The sequence below is a fragment of the Teleopsis dalmanni genome, chromosome 2, assembly GCF_002237135.1.
Source record: "Teleopsis dalmanni isolate 2A chromosome 2, ASM223713v2, whole genome shotgun sequence".
Classification (NCBI taxonomy): domain Eukaryota; kingdom Metazoa; phylum Arthropoda; class Insecta; order Diptera; family Diopsidae; genus Teleopsis; species Teleopsis dalmanni.
In genome coordinates, this window is record NC_051847.1 from 128,631,438 (window position 1) to 128,651,374 (window position 19,937).

Sequence of the window (19,937 nt, forward strand, 5' to 3'; positions counted from 1 at the left end):
TAATTTCCCTACATCATAAATTGTTTCTGTATATTATGGAAAATTTAAATTTCTGAATTAATCATTTTTTATTGTAAATATTCAATTTTAAAATATACTTACCATTATATACTTACTTACTTAGTTGGCCATTACAGACGTGTGTCGTCCTTGGCCGCGTCGAGTAGCCTCCGCCAGTCAACCCTATTAGTTGCCTTCTGACGCCAGTTGGTAGTACCGAGCGCCCCCAAATCGTTGGTCACCTGGTCCTTCCACCGAAGATGCGGAACGTCCTCTACCGCGTTTCCACCTGCGGGTATCGAATCAATACCTTTCCTAGCGAGCACTTTCTTCCATTCGCACGACATGACCAAGCCAGCGTAGCCGCTGAATTTTTATGCGCTTAACTATGTCAATGTCACGGTATAGCTCATACAGCTCATCGTTACTTACCATTATATAGCGAATGATTTAAACACATATTTTAACATAATTTAAAATTTTATACATATTACTTTTTTCAGTATCTAGTTTAAGTATTTGTGTTTACATAAAAAGATTAACATAAAAATTAAAAAACCATAAACCATTAAATCCATCAACCCTTTCCATAATTAATTTTCAACAAAATAATATTGTATGTGAAGCTTAAAACTCAATTTTTAAGCGAAGTGTAGAACAAATTGGCTACAAATATTGTGTAGTCATGCGAAGGCTATTAATGGCCATGACATATCAAATGCCAAAAACAATAAATAATAATCGTTTTTGTGCATTCATACAGTCATTAAATAATGACGCTGCAATTATGCTGCATTTGCCGCTGACATGCAACATTTTAGAAAATTGAAATCGTAACTAACCGAAATGTCGGAATATATCCTTGCTGTGTGTCAACATCAGCAGCAAAGGAAGGCAAGCAGCAATAGCAGCCAAGAGCAGAGTTAGAATGCCGGAGTGCCCGAGCATCAGAGCTTGCGAATATAGCAACACATTACATAGACAGTTGTTTATCATGGAAGGTGGAAAAAGTGACAGCTGAACACACACTTGTGTGCGGAATGCATTTGCAGATGAAAGCAAAAACGTGGAGCTAAAACATCGTAAGGATGTGTTTTCTACTGGCAGCCGTGCTTACTAAATATAATAACAAAACTTTGAATATGAAATGCCATTTACTCGAAAAGTGTGACATTTTAACAGAGCCAGAATAGTAAAGTGCAGTGCAACGGACTCGAAAACAAAAATTAGTGGGCCACTTAAAGAGCAAGGACGAATGTGGCAGCTGACAAAATATTTGGATTCTTCCACTTTTTTAAGACATTTTACTATAAGCTCAATTTATGTATTTAAATATTAAAGAAAAAAAAAATCATTTCCTTTCAGAAAACATTTCAGTTTGAAACAATCTTGAAAATTAATTACAGATATCAAGCTAAGAATGAAGTTGTACTGTAATATATATAAGAACCAGTTAATTGAATGCTTAATGTTGCAAACAACAGAGTGTAATGCTTGTTTGGCTATCTCTAATATCTTGAGTCTTTTAGTTATATTCCAGGTATATTCCACACTATTGTGCACCATTAGTAGAAATTTTTATTTCATCTATTCTCATATATGCACTGCCGCCACTACACATATATCAACCAGTATTTAGAAACCTTATAATCATTATTTTGATACCATTTTCGCAAACACATATGGTACTGAGGGATTCTCAAAAATATCAAAGTGAAGGTACCAATGACTTACCATTCACAATCGCTAAGTTGTGTTAGACATTGTTTAGTCTTATAGTGCCTTGCCCTATATCACAGTAAACTGTAATACGTGAAGTTTACTTCATTGTGTACACATCATATCGGTATCATTAATAAGTATTCTTTTAATTGATCAGATATTGGTTGGCACTGTAAAGTACTCATTTGATATATATTTTATTTGTTCATTTTCTATATCACACACAGTCTCATTCTAAAGCAATATGGTGTTGACCCATGATGTCTTTAGATCTTGATAGCTAAGTAAAGCAAATGACAAAGTTCGGATTTCTTTACATAAATATTTATTGTTTGTTAATGACAGGAGAATACTCATAACATTTCCTCAAAATAATTTTGAAACGTTATCTACTATATAACTCTTTCTGTACTTTTATACAAGTAAGTTAATTAATCCCATAAAATGCTTATACTCTCACAATATTCAGTCCATCTAATAAAATGATCTGTGTAGTTTCATGTGTAAAATAGTTAGAGATTTCATCTAACGCGTTTTGTTGTCTACAAAACTAAATTATTTTGCAATATTTTCCACAGTTCATAATTTGAATGTTGGAACTACAGATTGTCTAGAAAAGATACCTTTTGAGTATAAAAAATTAATGTAAAGAAACTTGTTAAAGAAATTTACGATTTTGTTATCGAAATGTTTAATAAAGCGGTTGCCTATTTAGAAATATAACTCTATTTACATTCAACATAAGGGTTCTAACAAATAAACTATTATATTCTCACTACATAATCAGTTGCCTATCTTCAAAACTAATTAACTATTTTTCTTATCAAATTACTTGAATCTTGTTTACTGCAATTAAACGTTAATTTTATTATAAGTAGATATTATGAATATATATGAAGTAAGGTTGTTGTTGTTGTACGATTCAAACGTGATGAGTTCTAATAAAAATAAATAGATATAATCACCTGTGATTAACAATGACTAAGTAAAGTCTAATGTCTGATGTAAATATTATAGTGAAAATAATGATTTCTTTCATGTGCTTTTACAAATATTTGTATAATTAACTGAACATTTTAATTTGATTAAAGCAATTATTATACACTCTTTCCTATTAAGCAAATCTTTTTAATTAATTGAAGTAAATAAAGGAATAGACATGATATGTGTGTGTGGTATAGTGATATTACATAGAAAGTGTCATTACATACAAGAATATTTCGAATAATAAAATTAACATTTTTAGTGTTTTCTGAAATAAAGTAATCAGTTAAAGGTTTAATGCTTATTTTAAATAAAAATGGAATATACCTTTCAAAATTTATATTGTATTTTGAAAAGATAACTTAAAAATTAAGGTCCACTTGAATTTGTCATAAATGATAAAACTGACAAAAGTGCTGCCTTGAGAGACGAAGATTATCGCGGCTATGTCAGTGCTTCTGTAAAACCACCATCTCTCTCTGTTGAGCTTGATTGTCCAATTTTTATCAAAATTCAATGTGTTCAAGATGAAATATGTTTTTATCAAATGGATTTTCAACACCCAAGAAAATTATTGATCCCAGAATAGTAGGAACTGCCTCCATAAGAACGCTGTAGTAGTTGGATAGAATTTAATTATTACTTTCAGTTCCTAAATACTAATTTTTTTGTATATATTTCTCTCTCGCAAATCCTCTGAACTATAGTTATATGTTGTATAGATCAAAATGTAAGTTATTGAAAAATATACACTAAATATAGGTATATTTTATTTGAAAGTAAAACTTTTCCACAATTTATACAAAGGCTTTTATCGAAGCACTATTCAGGCAATTGCTTTTTTACTAATGCGTCAAGATTGTCTAGAAATAAGTAGTGCTGATTATTCAAGTAACTATAAGTCGAAACGCTATTTTTTTTATCTTGCATAAAGAAGTTCCAAAATATAAAGAATTATTAATTCGATTACAGTAACGTTGATATGACAAAAAATATTACATTTTAATCCCGTTTCGCATTAACCGAAACGGGATTTACATAGTTTACTTTCTAACCAGCTGCAGAATATATAGTTTCTATATAATCAGAGCAAGTTAAACAATAGTATTAAAATTCATTGCCGAGTACTATACCCAACTAAGAAATTAATTGAGTTTAGCATGTTTCATGATTTAATTAGGTCAATGTTTCTTTTAATGATGCAATGGAGGCGTTGTGATTATTTGAATGTTATCTCTCTTTGCCAGGGGATATTATTTAATAATCAGTCAGATTGTCAGAGTAAAAGGACTTACTCTCTGTGATAACCCTGAGAGCGACGCCAGCGGTAATACAGGACTTCACATGATTATAAGGTGAAAGATGATTATCGGATTAGTGTGATATTATTCCACATAAATATCTGAGGCGAAAGAAGTACTACTCCAGCTAATCACCCAGTTGATGCGATTCAAATCATGTATTTAATTTTTAATACAAATCAATTTATAAATCTCCGAAGATGCAGTCTAACATCTCTCGCTGCCAAGAAATCGATTATGTCGGTGAAACAGAATAAAGAAAATTCGCTTTATATAGAAAAGTGAACTTTAAGAATACAGGATTACAATGTGTTTCAGTTACCGCTTTTGTATAAATATTCTTGGCAAAAGCCATTTTTGTAATTTTTCTGTAAAAATGTTCAACGTTATCTATTTTTTCGTTTACCGAAATAAGTACATTCGATAAGTAAGTCTGTTCCCCATTACTTGAATCCATTTTCTTAATTTCATATAAACAATATCTTAAGTACACATCCTGCTGCATTCGCATTGTTCTATTAACTTTTTGCTAATTACTTAAAGTTTTTTAGTTTGCATAGGTTTTCCTTAACAAGGCGAAATGCACTCGCTTGCAAAATTGTCTAAAGGAATTTTCCGCATTGCGGTAATTGCTGTGGAATTTTTGATTGTTATTTCGTTACTGGATTCCTAAACAATGCACAGACCACATTGTTTTCCTTTTTGTTCTCGAGTTTGTATTTTTTTATAATTTTTTTTTTGATTGTATGTAAGATATACTGGAAATTCTAACATATTTCAAGTGATAAGAAAATATAGTTATAGTTGGAAATTATTGAAAACATTGGAATGCTACATTCTAGTTGCACTTAAAGAGAATAAAATTTTTCCTTATATTTAAAGTCAAAAAAATTTGATAAGATTTATTTAAGCTTTTAGAACAATGTTTTTGATACTACATAAAAAGTTTAAATTAAAGTTTCACTAATTTTTTTTAATTTTTTATTTGGCGCTTCTTAAAAAGTACGTTTCATCAATTTTTTCGTAGTTGTACTTAACAATAATTTTACAATTCCCTTCGGTGATATCTTTAAAATCCTACGCAATTATTTTTAGCTCAACTACAATATGCCTCTATAAATTCATTTTTTTTTTCATTTATTAATTAATTTTGCATTAGGATTTTTTTAATGGTTATGTAAGTAGAGAAGTAGTGCGAGATGTCCGAGACGACGCATAAGCCTAATAGGTCGAAAGCGGTACTAGATTAGATTCCTTGAAGGCAGTCACTGACAGTACTTATGGCTTAAAATGTGTCTATCATTTTTAAATTGTACGCAAGAGTGAAAATAGTTTGTCCTTCAATATTAAGGATAGAGTTCAACCCCTCAAAACTGATAGATCCAAAGAATTGTGTTACGAATATTTGAAATAGCCGCATAAAAACAGTAAAGATGCTCCAAGGTCTCCTGGATGAATGGATCCTTACATTTTATGTAGTCCTTACTGTCACTAATGTTTAGTGGATGGTCACCGAGTCATTCAATGTGTTGTCAAACACCAACTAAAAAATTATTTTAAAATGATGAGTTCAGAATAATGAATAGTTCATAAATCATAAAATCGAATAAATTTTGACATAAAATTATAACATCTTCAGGTAATATATTAAGGTATTGGCCACCTGGGCATAAAAAAATGTTTGCAATGGGTTTCATAGGAAGGTATACAGAGAATTTCTTTTAGGATTTACTTAAGCATAGAAAAACAAACAACTTTTTGTTTAGATTTTCCAAATCCACTTAAGCGATATAGGCTGCATCCTTTTTTGGACTTTTTTGGATTACGTAGCCTTAATATATATAAGAGCAAAGAAGGCGACAGCCAGGTAGCAGAAGCAACTTTAACAGTGGTGATTAGGAACGCAGTGGATATGGTGGTTTTATCCTCATCCTCAATATATAATCTATGGCTATCTATATTTGACGTAAGATCAAAAAAAACTTCAAAAAATGAAATGAATATACAGGGTGAGATGAAAAAACTGCAACAAAGTAAAACGCCATAATTTTTTCATTTTTTTTTAAATTTTATTGAATGAAAGCAAAAAATGTCGGAAATAACATCAAATTTGAGAATCGGTTTAGATTTGTTCGAATCACCTTTGGCACGAACAGGCCTTAAACGCAATGAACATCACACCGCCCGAAAGTGGCTCTGCGGTATTTTGTCCCATTCTCGGCGAAGCGCTTGCTTGAGATGATCGACACTTTGGTATTTTTTAGTTCCAACCTTGCTTTCCAAAATACCCCAGGCACAATAGTCCAACGGATTGGCATCCGGAGATTTTGGTGGCCATTGTGCGGTGGAAATGAAGCGAGGAACCTCATTTCTTAACCATTCTTGGATGGCGCGTGCTGAGTGCGATGGTGCTGAGTCCTGTTGGAATGTCCAAGGTCTGCGGCCGAAATGTTTGCGTGCCCAGGGCTTCAGAACTCCCTCCAAAATATTTTCGCGATAGATTTGCGCATTTAATTTGACACCACGGTCGATGAATACGAGCGGCGAGCGACCATCGGCTGTTATGGCGGCCCACACCATCACCATGGCCGGCTTTTGAGTTGTGATGGCCAACCGAAGTTGCAAATTTTCAGCTGACCTCTCTGGCAAGTAAACACGATCATTTTGTTTGTTTACAAACTGCTGGATAACGAATGGTTTCTCATCGGAGAAAACCAAATTCGGCAGTTCACCACTTTCGGCCAAGCGAAACAACTCTTTAGCTTTTTCGAGTCTAACTTTTTTTTGCGCATCAGTAAGATCTTGCACTTTTTGGAACTTGAATGGCTTTAGTCCAAGCTCATTTTTCAATATTTGCCGAATGGCATATTGCGATATGTTCAGCTCACGAGCCATTTTTCGTCCACTGCGACGCGGATTTCGTTCAATTCGCTTTTTCACTTTTCGAACCATTTCTGCCGATGTTGCTGTTTTTTTTCGTCCACTTCCTTGACGTCGGGCTACGCTACCAGTATCATGGTAACGAGCGATGGTACGAGACACAAAACATTTATTCACTTCTAAATGCTGGAGGGCTCTAACGATAGCCACTTGTGGTTTTCCAGCCAAATGCAAAGCAATCACACTATCACGCTTGAATTCCATCACAAATAACTTTTTTTTTGAAAAATTCCCACCAAAATGCTTTTGTGCGCTTGTAAACAATATAATGAGCTGTCACTAGAATAAATCTGACAGCTGTGGGACGAGCGGTTTAGAAATGACAGCAGTCTGAAGTTGGTTGCAGTTTTTTCATCTCACCTTGTATGTATATTAACAGTCATTGAACTATATAGTAGAGTTGATTTATTTAGCCAAATTAACTTATGAATCCAATATAAGAGTCTATAATCATGACCTCAACCGAAATGTAGTAAGTAACACAACAATACATTATAGGTATGTTGTTTAGTATAAATATTATCGAATCGAATAAAATCTGCAAAGAGTTGATAACAAGCTGACAATATTGCATTAACACAATCCAAGAATAGTAACAATAAATATATATAAATAGGTGAAAACTGTTTAATAGATTTATATCCTTAAACCATTATCACACCGTGTACGTCTCTAGTGATGAAAATATTTGTTCTTACTTCAGAGGTAAATAGGCGATCTAGTTTATCTGGAATGATTTTGTGTCAGTTCAATAGAGTGTCAACCATGATGAATTTGGAGTTATTCATATTTAAATTAAATTAATTAAATTAGATTAAATAAAATAATTAAAAAATAAATAAAGTGCAATTCAATTAATTGCTTTACTTACTGATTTATGCATAAATACATATGTTTGTATTTATTTATTTTCTTATTTACTTGCCGAAAACGATACTCTCTTGTATTATTTTTAATTTTATTAAAATAATAATAAATAATAACTTGAATTATATTATTATTACTATGTTGAAGCTATTTGAGCCAGTGTACTGGAGCACTTTCACTCTTTCTTAACTAGAGGTATTTTCAAAACTTCTCTTTACGCCTTTACTAGATTATTGTTTATCACTTCATCAGACTCAGCAATAATTGACCTCAGATCTGCATACCTCCCCGAGGAGTCTGTAACAATTCTGAGATTTGATAACGCGGTGTTGGTATTATTATATTAAGCAGTAAATAACTGACGAATCAGTGTATACATTTTGATGAATATATCCAAATAGAAGCAACCAGATATTCTTCAAGTAGTCATTATTTCATGCATTCATGTAAAGTGTATAGAAATGAAGTACCGAGGAGCTGGTTGTAAATTAAATTGAATATTTTGCACATATATGTAAAGATTAACTGAAAATAGAATTTTTTTAACCTTGTTGTAAGCATAAATGGAATTTCTGTAAATAGTGCATAAACAAAGCAATAAATGTACATACTTCGATGTTAGAGTGCATTTTTGCAAAACACTGTTCAATTAAAGTAAATGCAGCAAGAAGCTACTCTTTTATAATTTGAGTACCAAAATTCGTGCCAAGTATAAAATATCTTTGTACCTCTGTGTTTGTATTTAAAACAAAATATATTTGGAACACGAAAACTAAACTGAAAAAATATCTCTCAATTTTTTTTTTTGTGTGAAGTAGCACTTTTTCTGCATGCAGAACTGTGCATTTGTGCAACCACATGAGTTGCTGCAATTGTGGTAGCAAAAATACAAACGCTTAATTATTTTCTGCCTTTTAAACATAAGTTTTTTTCTATCTACAAAAAATGGTAGCAGCAGCAGTGAAAAAACTGCAAAGCATTTGCTTTTGTATGCTTGCAACTCAAAAAGGCGGTTAGAACTTTTTTCCCGTTCATGCAATCTTCACAAAGCCATGTGTGCAACTAAAGTATTCATGCACATGCACTGCGATTGTATTTCAGATAAAAGATATACAAAAGGGGCTTAATGTGCGTATGAGTAATGTTTTAATTTAGGGTCAGCAGTTTCACATAAAAACAAAAACTAAAAGATCAAATCTAAAATTTATTTATATACATACTTTACATAGAAGGGTAACTTTCCTTTGGCACAAGAGGCAAGGCTTTTGTGTTGCAATTTCAAGTGCTTATGTTTTCTAATAAGCTATTTATGAAATAAAGTAGTAGAATTGTTCTACTCATATCCGAATGTAATTTTTAAAATTTTTCCTAAACTTTTTTCTTTTATATTGAAACTTGAACTAATTAATGTGGCCTTCGTTTCCTACTTCTTTTCTGTTGGTATTAAAATATAAGTCAGGAGCTGAAGTTATAAAAAATTAATATTAAAATATTAATTATTTAAGTTAAGGAATTTTTAAGGGTGCATAGCATTAAAATTATTGAATTACAGATTTTTTTTTAAAACTTACTTCAACATAATTAAGGTCATATTTTAATTAACTATACACTATTTCACTATTTTTGGATGGGTAATATAGCTAAAGTAATATAAAAAGAAATAGATAGTGTTTAGTTATTTGTGTAAGTACAATCTTTTATTACTCGATTATTTAAGTATTTCACTTTTCACACATTTTGCCTCATATGTACTTTCAATAAAATTTAATTATAAAATATATTTTTATCTAGATTTCGATCCTTTTTGATATGCATCCTTGTTATGGGCTAAAAAAAATTTATTAATTGCATTCATTTTTTCTATAAATATTTTTATTAAATTAATTTTAAAGCATATTCGCAGTAAGCAGATAAAATATTAAAATTGTGTACAACACTACATAACATGACCTTTGACTATATCTACAACTACTTCCTATCAATTGCATGCGAAACTGAGCATGTATGCTTTTTGTGTGAATCTGAATCACATTCAGGAAAAGTATCTGCCAAAGGACAAAAACTGCAGTTGCGCATTTGATTTAAGCTTTTTTGGCACACACACAAATTGTGTAATTTGTGAATGTGTAGCAGTTAATTGGCGTGACAGTATTTTAATGCCTTAAAAACACAACATTTTTTAAAAGTATTTCATTAAATGAAAGCAACATAATCGTTGTGTGAAAACGAATTAAAAAGCTGCGGGTAATGTCATAAAGAAATTAAACACTCATTTTTGTGACATGCAATTTTAATAAAAAATATAACTTTAAGCACGAAAAATTTCTAATTTGAGAATTTTATAGTAAATTCGACTATATTCTATTGACATCCTTCCTCATTCAATTATGATCATTTATAGGATACTAAATTATAATAAGGAAAGTCGAAAAAATACATACCACGAGGATCATACCTTCTGCTCAAAAAGTACTCAGATTTTGTAAATAAAACACACAAATTTAAATTTTAATCCCAATTTATTTTATCTCCTTCAAAATGTGCTCCTTCTGAAGCGATACACATACGCAAACGCTTAACCCAAACTTCCATACACTTTTCGTAGGCCCGTAAAGGTATGACTTTTAGTTCCTTCAGCGAATTCTCTTTTACCGATTCAATCGACTCAAAACGCTTACCACGAAGGGGCAATTCGATTTTCGGGAACAGGAAAAAGTCGCACGGATCCAAATCTGCCAAATATGGTCCCTGAGCGATGACAGTGGTGCTGTTGATCAAAAAATCGCGTACAACAAGAATTTTCCATAGTAAAAATCGCTAAATGCACTTGAGGTAGTCTCACATTAACAGCTGCTGTAAACAAACTAATTGACAGATAGAAGAGTGTACCAACATAACAAACACAAAATTTTTGAAAAAGGTCTATTACTCAAGGAGTAGTTAACAAACAACGAAATCCGGATACGTTTTAAACAGAAGGTATACCTGAACTTAAAAAACATAAAGTTCGCTACGGTTTTATGTTTATATCAGAAATCAATTAAATCCGGTCTAATCAAAATAATTTTCAGCAACGTGAGTCACAGGTATGTATGAACAAGATATTCGTTCTAAGCCTCCCTGGTTCCTTTGGGAGGCTTTGGGAGGTAATGAGCATTATTTTCAGAAAATGGTCATATAAAGAGAGCTTCTGAAATATTCCTGCAGATGGATTTTACTTAGATAGTATTAGATGCTTCATTGCTAGGCAATGAAAATATTTATTGAACTGAAAATATTGCACAAAGTATAGACATCCACGATAAACACAGATGAATTGTTATTCACAATAGGTGGAATATTTTGAGACACCTTTCAAATCGTTTTATTTGTAGAGAATGTTAGACATATTTGCTTTTTGCAGTAAATTTTTGTCATTGAAATAAGTGGATTAATGTACAATATTTCACAGTGCACTATATAATTCTCAGAAGTTTATATATTGCGTTTGTTTCCATATATATAAATACAAAATGTTATTATGTTCAAATGTGAATATTTACACTTTATAAGTATAAACGAATCGATTTGTACTCCGATATATCGAAAGCCAAAATAAGTCGTAACAAACTACTGGTTCCTTGAAAAAACCTCGTTAATTCGTAAAATTACTATACAGTGTGGTCCCCTCGTTAATTCGTATTTTGATTGAAAACCATTGAACATTAAACCTCTTATAATTCGTAATGTAGAACAAAAACTTATCTGCAAATTTATCGTGCTTTAAGAAAATTCGCAGCTTTTTAATGCTTTACCGACACAATAAGAAGGAGTGGATGACAATGGATCTATTGAACGAATGGCTTCAGATACTTAATTTTAGCATAAAAACAGACTGTTAATTATAGCATCTAAACAGACTGTTATTTATGGACAATTGTACATCGCATAATGGATTTCTCAATCTCAGCCACGTAAAAATGAATTTTTTGCCAGTAAACTTCACTTCCAAGGTGCAGCCCTTTGACCAGGGTGTTATAAAAAATTTTAAATTATATTACCGCAAGGAATTGGTTATTAATCTAATAGCATTGATGAAAAACAATTGCTTATAAAGCATGGAATAGTGTCAGCAGATCTTGCATTCGAAACTGCTTCCGGGCTTAAGGTTTTAATAAAATCTTAAACGAAAATTTATGTCAAGTTGAACAAGTCAACATAGATTATCTATGGGATCGTATATGTGAGAACCTTGAGTATGTCACCCTTTTTGTTGATAACGTGTACATTGATAATAACGTGGCTGTATCTAGTATGGTGAGGAGCAACTTACACGAATAAACCAGCCAAATCGGACATTCAGCAACTACGATATTATGTTTCAAATCTTGATGTTCAAAAAAATGTTTTCGATTATTTATTAAGTTTGGAAATAACAATTGAAGAAATAGGCGAAGAGAATGTAAAACAATCAACAATTAAAAAATTTTTAAAGTTGAAACTATGTATTTTTTTAAGTTTTTATTTATGTAAATATATTTAATATATGTAAATATATTTAATATATTTAAATATATATATATGTAAATTGGAATTTTTAATAAAAATAAAAATATGTGAAGATCAACTAAAGTGTAAAATCCACGTTAATTAGTATTTTCTTCGTTTTTAACCTCGTTAAACCGATACCTCGATAATTCGAAAACCCCTTTAATTCCTAAAAAATGCTGTTCCCTTGCGATTTTGAATTCATCGGGATTCGACTTTATTACAAAATCAATTAAAAATCCAAAAATACTATTTAAAACTTAAAGTACTTCTAAAGCAAATTTAATAAAATTAATTTTTGATGAAGTCAAACACATAAATTACCATACAATTGGGTTCTCTGCAAAAAATTTCTCTTACTTACAGAAAATGTTTATAAAGGGCTATTACATTATTTTACAACGCAGCAGTTATTGCCTTCCACATATTTTATGCTTACTTATATATTTTAGTGGCATTCTCAGTGTTGGCGGAACTCTAACTTCATATCTGTTTCCGAAGAAGAAAAAAAAGAAGTTTACGATATAATATTTCACACAGTATTTTTTTTCAAGATATTAATACTTTGCGAATACTTCATGACATTAATTCATAGCAATTTTTATGTAATGCTAGAATAAATGAAAAGTAAAAATAAAATTTTTATTTATATATTTAGAATTTTGTATTTTAGATATTATTGTTATAAAACCGTGATAACATATGTTTTTATTTATATTTATTAAAAAACAATTTCGAAATTTTTTAATACATATTGGGCGAGTAAAAATTTAAAATCCCTATTTACACCATAAAATTATCGATTTTGTGGATATTAATTATATGATATATAAATATTTGTTTCATATCAGCTGACGGTAGGTTTCTGTTTTCCCAACTTAGTAGGTTTATTGAAATAATAGCTCAATTGCATTACTTTACAAAAATTCTTCACAATAAATCTTTGTATGTAAGAACTACGTAAATCTCATAATAAATATAGAACATATTCTATAAAACAGAAGTTCAAATTAAGTTTTAGAGAATGAAATGAGTTAGATGAATGCCTTAAGTTACTGTTATGCCTTTCATGGATTTCATACTCCGTACTGATACGAAATAAACATAAGTATTGTATTAAAAACTATAGTACCAATATTTAGCTTGAATAAACATATAGTAAAGTGCTGTCTAAAGCATCCCGTTTTTCATCATGCTTGCAAATTATATTCAGAGAATAGGTTATATGGTGTCTACTGTGACATACGACATAAAATTTGCAAATCGCTCTGAGAGAGGGGCTCCTTAAAATAAGCACAACGCGTCGGAAGTCTTAAGTGGCCCACGTGGTGACTATAAGATATTAACTTTTTAACATAATCAAACCAAGAAGGTTTCATAGTTAATCAATTTCGTTTAAAATTTTTCTTTTTCTCAATTTTAGGCCAAATTGTTTTAAAACTACACCACACTCAACTTAAACATTATTTCGCAAATTATTTCAAGTAATCTCTTAAATTTGTATAGAGTTAGAAATCAAAACTTATTTAATATTGGTAAGGCTTATGTACATTTAATATAAATTTCTGTTATTATTATAATGTCGTTAGTGCAACTGCGTTGTAAAGATCTATTGTGCCCCCTCATGGATTTAGGTTTTTCTCCAGGTCCAATTTTCTCTATAAAATGTAATATTAAACATTTACTATAAAATATTACTTATTTTTACGTTCTATATGAGGTACGCAGATACTTCATTTATTTATGCAACAGTGCCTGACAAACTCAAAGCACGCAATGATATCCAAACTATTTTTACTTAGTTGCACATAATTCTTAACTTGTGTTAGGTTGAATATCTATATAGGCCATATCGATTGCGATAATCCTATATAGCTGGATGTGTTTCTTTTTAGCTTATTGAATAGGTGTTATAAAAGTTATTTATATCAAGTTATAGATTGGTTTCGGCCCTAAATGCAATAAAGCTTCTCCTTTCTTAGCAAGTTTATCTTCAACATTGAATATATATTACTCCTGTTACTCCTCATTTCTTTTCTTTAACATATAATTTAAATACATTTGCTTCAATGTATATAATCCGCTCTTTATATTAAAGAATTCATTTTGTTTTATCAATTTGTGATACCTAACTCAATTAAAATCTTTAATCATCAGGTGATCTACAATTCTTCTTCTTTTAAATTTCCTACCTATCTATAATCCAAATTCTAGCTCCTACTTTCATAGCCACTGTTTTGGTATTAATTGGGTTCAGTTCAGCATGTGCGGTCTTTTGTTGAAAAAAGTTCTACCACAGGAAATTACACTAGTAACCCAGCTAGCATCACAATTCATTCATGCCTAAATTAAACTTCATTTTGTTTCATATTTACCAGAGTTGGTGAATTTTTTTCACTACTCTTTCCTTTTTTTTGTAGCTATATTACCATTTAACTTCCTGCCCATATTTTCCGTTTCTCTTCTGTTGTTGTTTCATATTTGCGCCGCCTATGCCAAATGCCGTCAACCTATAGTTTAGCACCTGTAATGCTGGTACATTGCTCCATTTGGTTGCGTTTATGCTACGTGCCGCAGTTGCTTCGTTTTCCGTTTCCGCTTGTCAACACAACATTGCGTTGTAAACACGTTTCTGAACTTTGACCATTGCTACTTCTGTTGATATCGTTGCCATTTACTACTTTATCCATGCCGTGGGCACGGTATTCTTATAATGTAGCACACGATTTGAATGAGATTATTGCACTGGTATTGAAGCCAGTTTAATTGTACGTTGAAGTTGACTTTATTAAAAACGTTGTACGTGCAATATACCAACTCATATATAAGCCTATTTTCAAGTTGCAGTTAATTAGAGAAAATATGGAACTCAAATCATAGTCTATTTCACCTAAATACCAAAAAGTAAAGAAACTGTGTTAATTCTATACACATACACATATGTATATACATTTTATATGTTCAAGTCTATATATACATATATAATTAATTTATTAATATTTTCCACTTAACTTTATTGCTTCAAAATGTTTCATTTATTTTTTTACATGTATTTTGAAATAATATTCCACACATAATTTATTTTTTAAATATTTTCCACATTGCTCTGTCCACTGTACATATTTTTATTTTCTCTATACGTTCGCATGTACTTCTGTATCTTATAAATAAATTTTAAATTTATCATCAACATTTTCGTGCTCAATTTTCTTTTTTCTATAATCGTAATTATGCTTACCGATGATGATGAATTGCAACCATGCACTTTTTGAAATCCATTTCAACCAACTGCAGAGTACATAAAAATAAAACTGAGCAGAAAAAGGATAACTAACAGGACTGCCATTTTCATGTCAAGAACTTGTAAATGGCATTGCTGTCAAAACAATTGTCAATTGCTGACGACACAAAGTCTTGTGTTTATTTTGGCAATAATTCATAAACCAAAAGTACAAGAACACAAAAATTAAAAATGCAACCAGCATGAAAATAATAGAAGCATATCAACCGAAAGTAAGAGCAGGAGCAGGAGCAGGAGCAGGAGCAGAAGCAGGAAAAGGAAACTAGTCACAGTGTGGATATTTTGCTTAACTTGCAGAAGTAAAACAATAGCACTGTAAATGTAAAGATATTAAATTTTCAAAAAAAAAACAAAAAAGAAAAAAGAAAATATCAGAAAAAAGTCATGCTAAACTTACACGTGTACGAAGCCCTTGCAAAAGGATTAAAAACTGCCACTGCTGCATGCAAGGATACAACTAATTGGAACAAATACATACACCGCACATACCTATCCGAACACATGTGCCGGTATTGCTGCCTACTAAAGGAATGTAACAAAGTTTTTATGTAAACAAATACATAAACAAACCAGTAAACAAACACACATAAACTAATCACTTTTACTTGAAATTGTGGAGTCAACAATTTCATTTCATTCATGCATTTCGTTTGTTTGCTTATTTGTTTTAGCATTTTTGCTCAAGTATCTGCCACACTATGATACTGTGTACTCGTCTAGTAAAGTACAGGGAAAGAGATATATATATATCCTGTCGTTGCCACATAATGACAGAATTGGAACAATACAAACTGGGCCATAAACAAACATATCATTGCTGTAAATGCAGGAGCAAGAAAAATCAAGCGTAGCATTAAAGTAAGGCAAACATGGTAAAAGGACAATAAATTGACCAAAAGGATTAAGTTTAAGTGTTAAATGGCAACAATACAGCCACAGTTACGATTGTGTAAACAATGTGCATAACGAAAATTGTTAAAAGTTTCGTTAATGATAATATATATTGATATTCAGATGTCTGAGTTGGTGAATCAGCACCTTTACTCTATTTTATCTGTGGACAGTTTTAAGTCACACTAAATACGGGGCTTTACGGGGCTTTATAATATGATGGATCGGATGTCTTTGTATCTGCCTGTGTTTATCAAATGATAATGAAAGTGTTGTTAACTGGTCGATTGGTACAGGGTAATTTTCGATATCGGTTGATAAACAGCCAATGAATCAAGTAAATGGAAATATAAAACACCATCAATGGGTATACAGAAATTATATTTTTAAGTAATATCATTAAATAATAGGCTGTGAATGCATCCCGACCTAAAAGATCTATTGTTCGTCTAAAGGCCCAACTAAAACAATTCTAGACTTTTTATAAATCTTGTATTTGCAGTGGACTTAATTTAAGCTATTTGATTTCGGACTAAGATCCCGCTTCCAAGGTAGTCGAATCTACGTCTTGCTGCCGCTGGGCAGTTGCATAGAATATGCTCTGATGTTTCCTTCTCTTCATAACAGAGTCGACAGGAGTCACTTTCTACCGCACCTACAATCTTCATGTGGCAATTAAGTCTACAGTGTCCTGTAAGAAGTTCAGTCTAGATTTTAATATCGTTTCTGCTAAGGCCAAGTATGACATCAACTTTGATGTGTTCAGGATCAATTTTTTTTAAGTAACTAAAATGATATTTAAATATTGACTAGTCAGTTTATTGCCTCTTATAAACGGTGTTCAGTTAGCAAAGAACTGAGATCACAGATCGTTGATTGCTAACGCGAAATTATATGAAATACTCTTCACATTGGTTCTGGTTTCATCGTTTCCTAAACAAACACCTATCTTTAAGCCAAATATAAGTCATTTAAAAAAAAAAATAGATTCGTTGAGTTTTTATATATTCATTGGAAACTTTGCTGTTGAATAAAATCAAATTTTACAAAAAAACTGTAGTGCCGATGTGTTAACTTTATAGAAAAAAAGAGGTTAAATATAAATATGATTACTTGAGATTTTTGATAGGACTTATAACAGATTAGGTGAATAAAAAATTTATTGCGAAGGAATGAAAAAAATGAAAGAATATAATGAAATACTGATTGGTCTGTTGGGATCGCCAGTATAACCTGCTTACCTACTTACACAGAGATTTGTGTCTTAATACACGTGTCTGCGGTTCAGAATTGACAGGGTTAATTTTCTTGACATTTGCAGTCCGTAATTTATATGGACAATTGAATCGAATGATTTTTAACAAGACAACTGAAGATAGTTAGATATTTTACGAAATCTGAAAATACTGTGTTGTTAACCCAAGAACATACAAACAATAAGAATGTCTTTAGAAGTCAAAATTTCTTCTTTCTTTTTCTTTCCTTTTCAAATAGATATCTTCTCATATAAAATAAAAATGGTTACTATAAGTCCTTTAATGAAATCCATTTCATTATATAGACATAAGCCCAACAATCGTATAAAAAGGAAACAATTATTTAATCTAAATCGCGTATCACTGGCTAAGGATGTTTCTATATTTTAGCATAACAACTATTATAACACTTTTAAAATAACCATGTCGATTAGTTAGGAACACTATCCGATGACAAAATCCAAAGTTTTGAGTAATGTAAGGAAGTTTACATTTGTAAGGAAGTTATTTACACGAATATAAATTCATTGGACACTCCAAGTTCATTGTTGATTATACTTGGAATGAAATGACAACTAAATGTTAATATTATATATGTACAGTCTCTTCTCAGTCTTGTGTTTTTTCAAATCTATTTTATTAAAACTTAAAAATATTTGCAAGTTAGAAAGCCCATCATGTAATAGAAACCCTTCAATACTTTAGTAAGTCGTATTGGTAATTATTGTTTGTTTAAAATAGGTTTAAATGTCTCTAAGTGTGATGTCTAAAGTAATATTAGTTTAAGATAAAAATAAGTTTATTTTCATAACCTTAATGTTAAAACTTCGCATATATTTTTTCTGTTTTTAGAGGAACTTTTAACTTGCCAATATTTCATATTTATGTATTAAATATTTTCAGTGAACTTTTACGTTGTAAGAAAATAGTAAACATTCTCATTTTTGGCAATTTTACAATATTTCTTCTGCAGCTGTTTTTCTTCTAACGAACATCCGCCGGATGCTGTACTTTGACACCTTCTCCATGATAAACAAATAACAAGTTCTGTTATAATTCAGTGCAACAGTTATAAACACAGTCTTAAGCTGCTTTACCAAAATTGAAAAACTTTTTTTGTACTATTTTTCTTGGTTGAAAATTTCTTATTTGGCTGAAAACTTACAAAAAACGGCAGAAGCACTTACAATGCCAGTCAAATTGCAAAAGTTGAATCATTCCTCGTCTCTTCTCCTTTTATATCGTGGTGTCTTGGCAGGAATCCTCTTATTTTTCACAGCATGTTGTGAAAGACAGATGCATGAGTGTTTATATTGAAAAGAAATGTTTTATTTAATATACATTGAATTAAATGCGTCACTATTAAATTTGTTAAGTAAACTAAATTCGACAGCAAAAATGTGAAAAGTTAAAAAAATTTACATTAGCCACCTCCAGACCAGAAACATAATTTTTGGACAATGTAAAAATATATATAAATTAATATAATGAACAATTTATATATTTTACTTAATTAAAAGTGCTTTCCAATATTTAAGGATATTTATTTACTTATATCTAGCTGAGTGTTATTGCTCTTTTCTGCATACATCGTCAGCAATTTACAAAAACCATTACCTTTAGATTTTAAAACCAACAAAACCAATTTTAGGTAAAATACTTTACTGCCACTTCATTTAAGGCCAATTGTTGCAAGTAAATAGGAATTAAGTCAGAGCTGCAACAATATAAATACCCAGCAAGTCATTAACTAAAACACACAAACTGTGTCACATTTGGTCTTTGTGGTATCATTAAAAAAAATTCTTGAAAAAAAGCCACTCTTGTAAACAAAGTCCCTCAGGAAGCCATAACAAAAATAAATAAAAAAAGAGAAAAAATCGGGAATAAAAAGGAATTTGTAGAAAGCCATTTAGATACATTACCACGATAAGACCGACTCTTGGCTTTACGCACTTCCTTTTCTCATTCTTCACTAAATCAACAGAAAGTAACAACAGGACCAACATAGCCACAGGCTACAACTGCATCAGTTTCGTTATGCATATTCTGAGGCTTAGAACATTTGATGAATTGCTACAATAAACAGAAATCCTAATAAATATCCTGGCAGCTGACATGTACATGTAAAACTGCAAAGTTTACTCG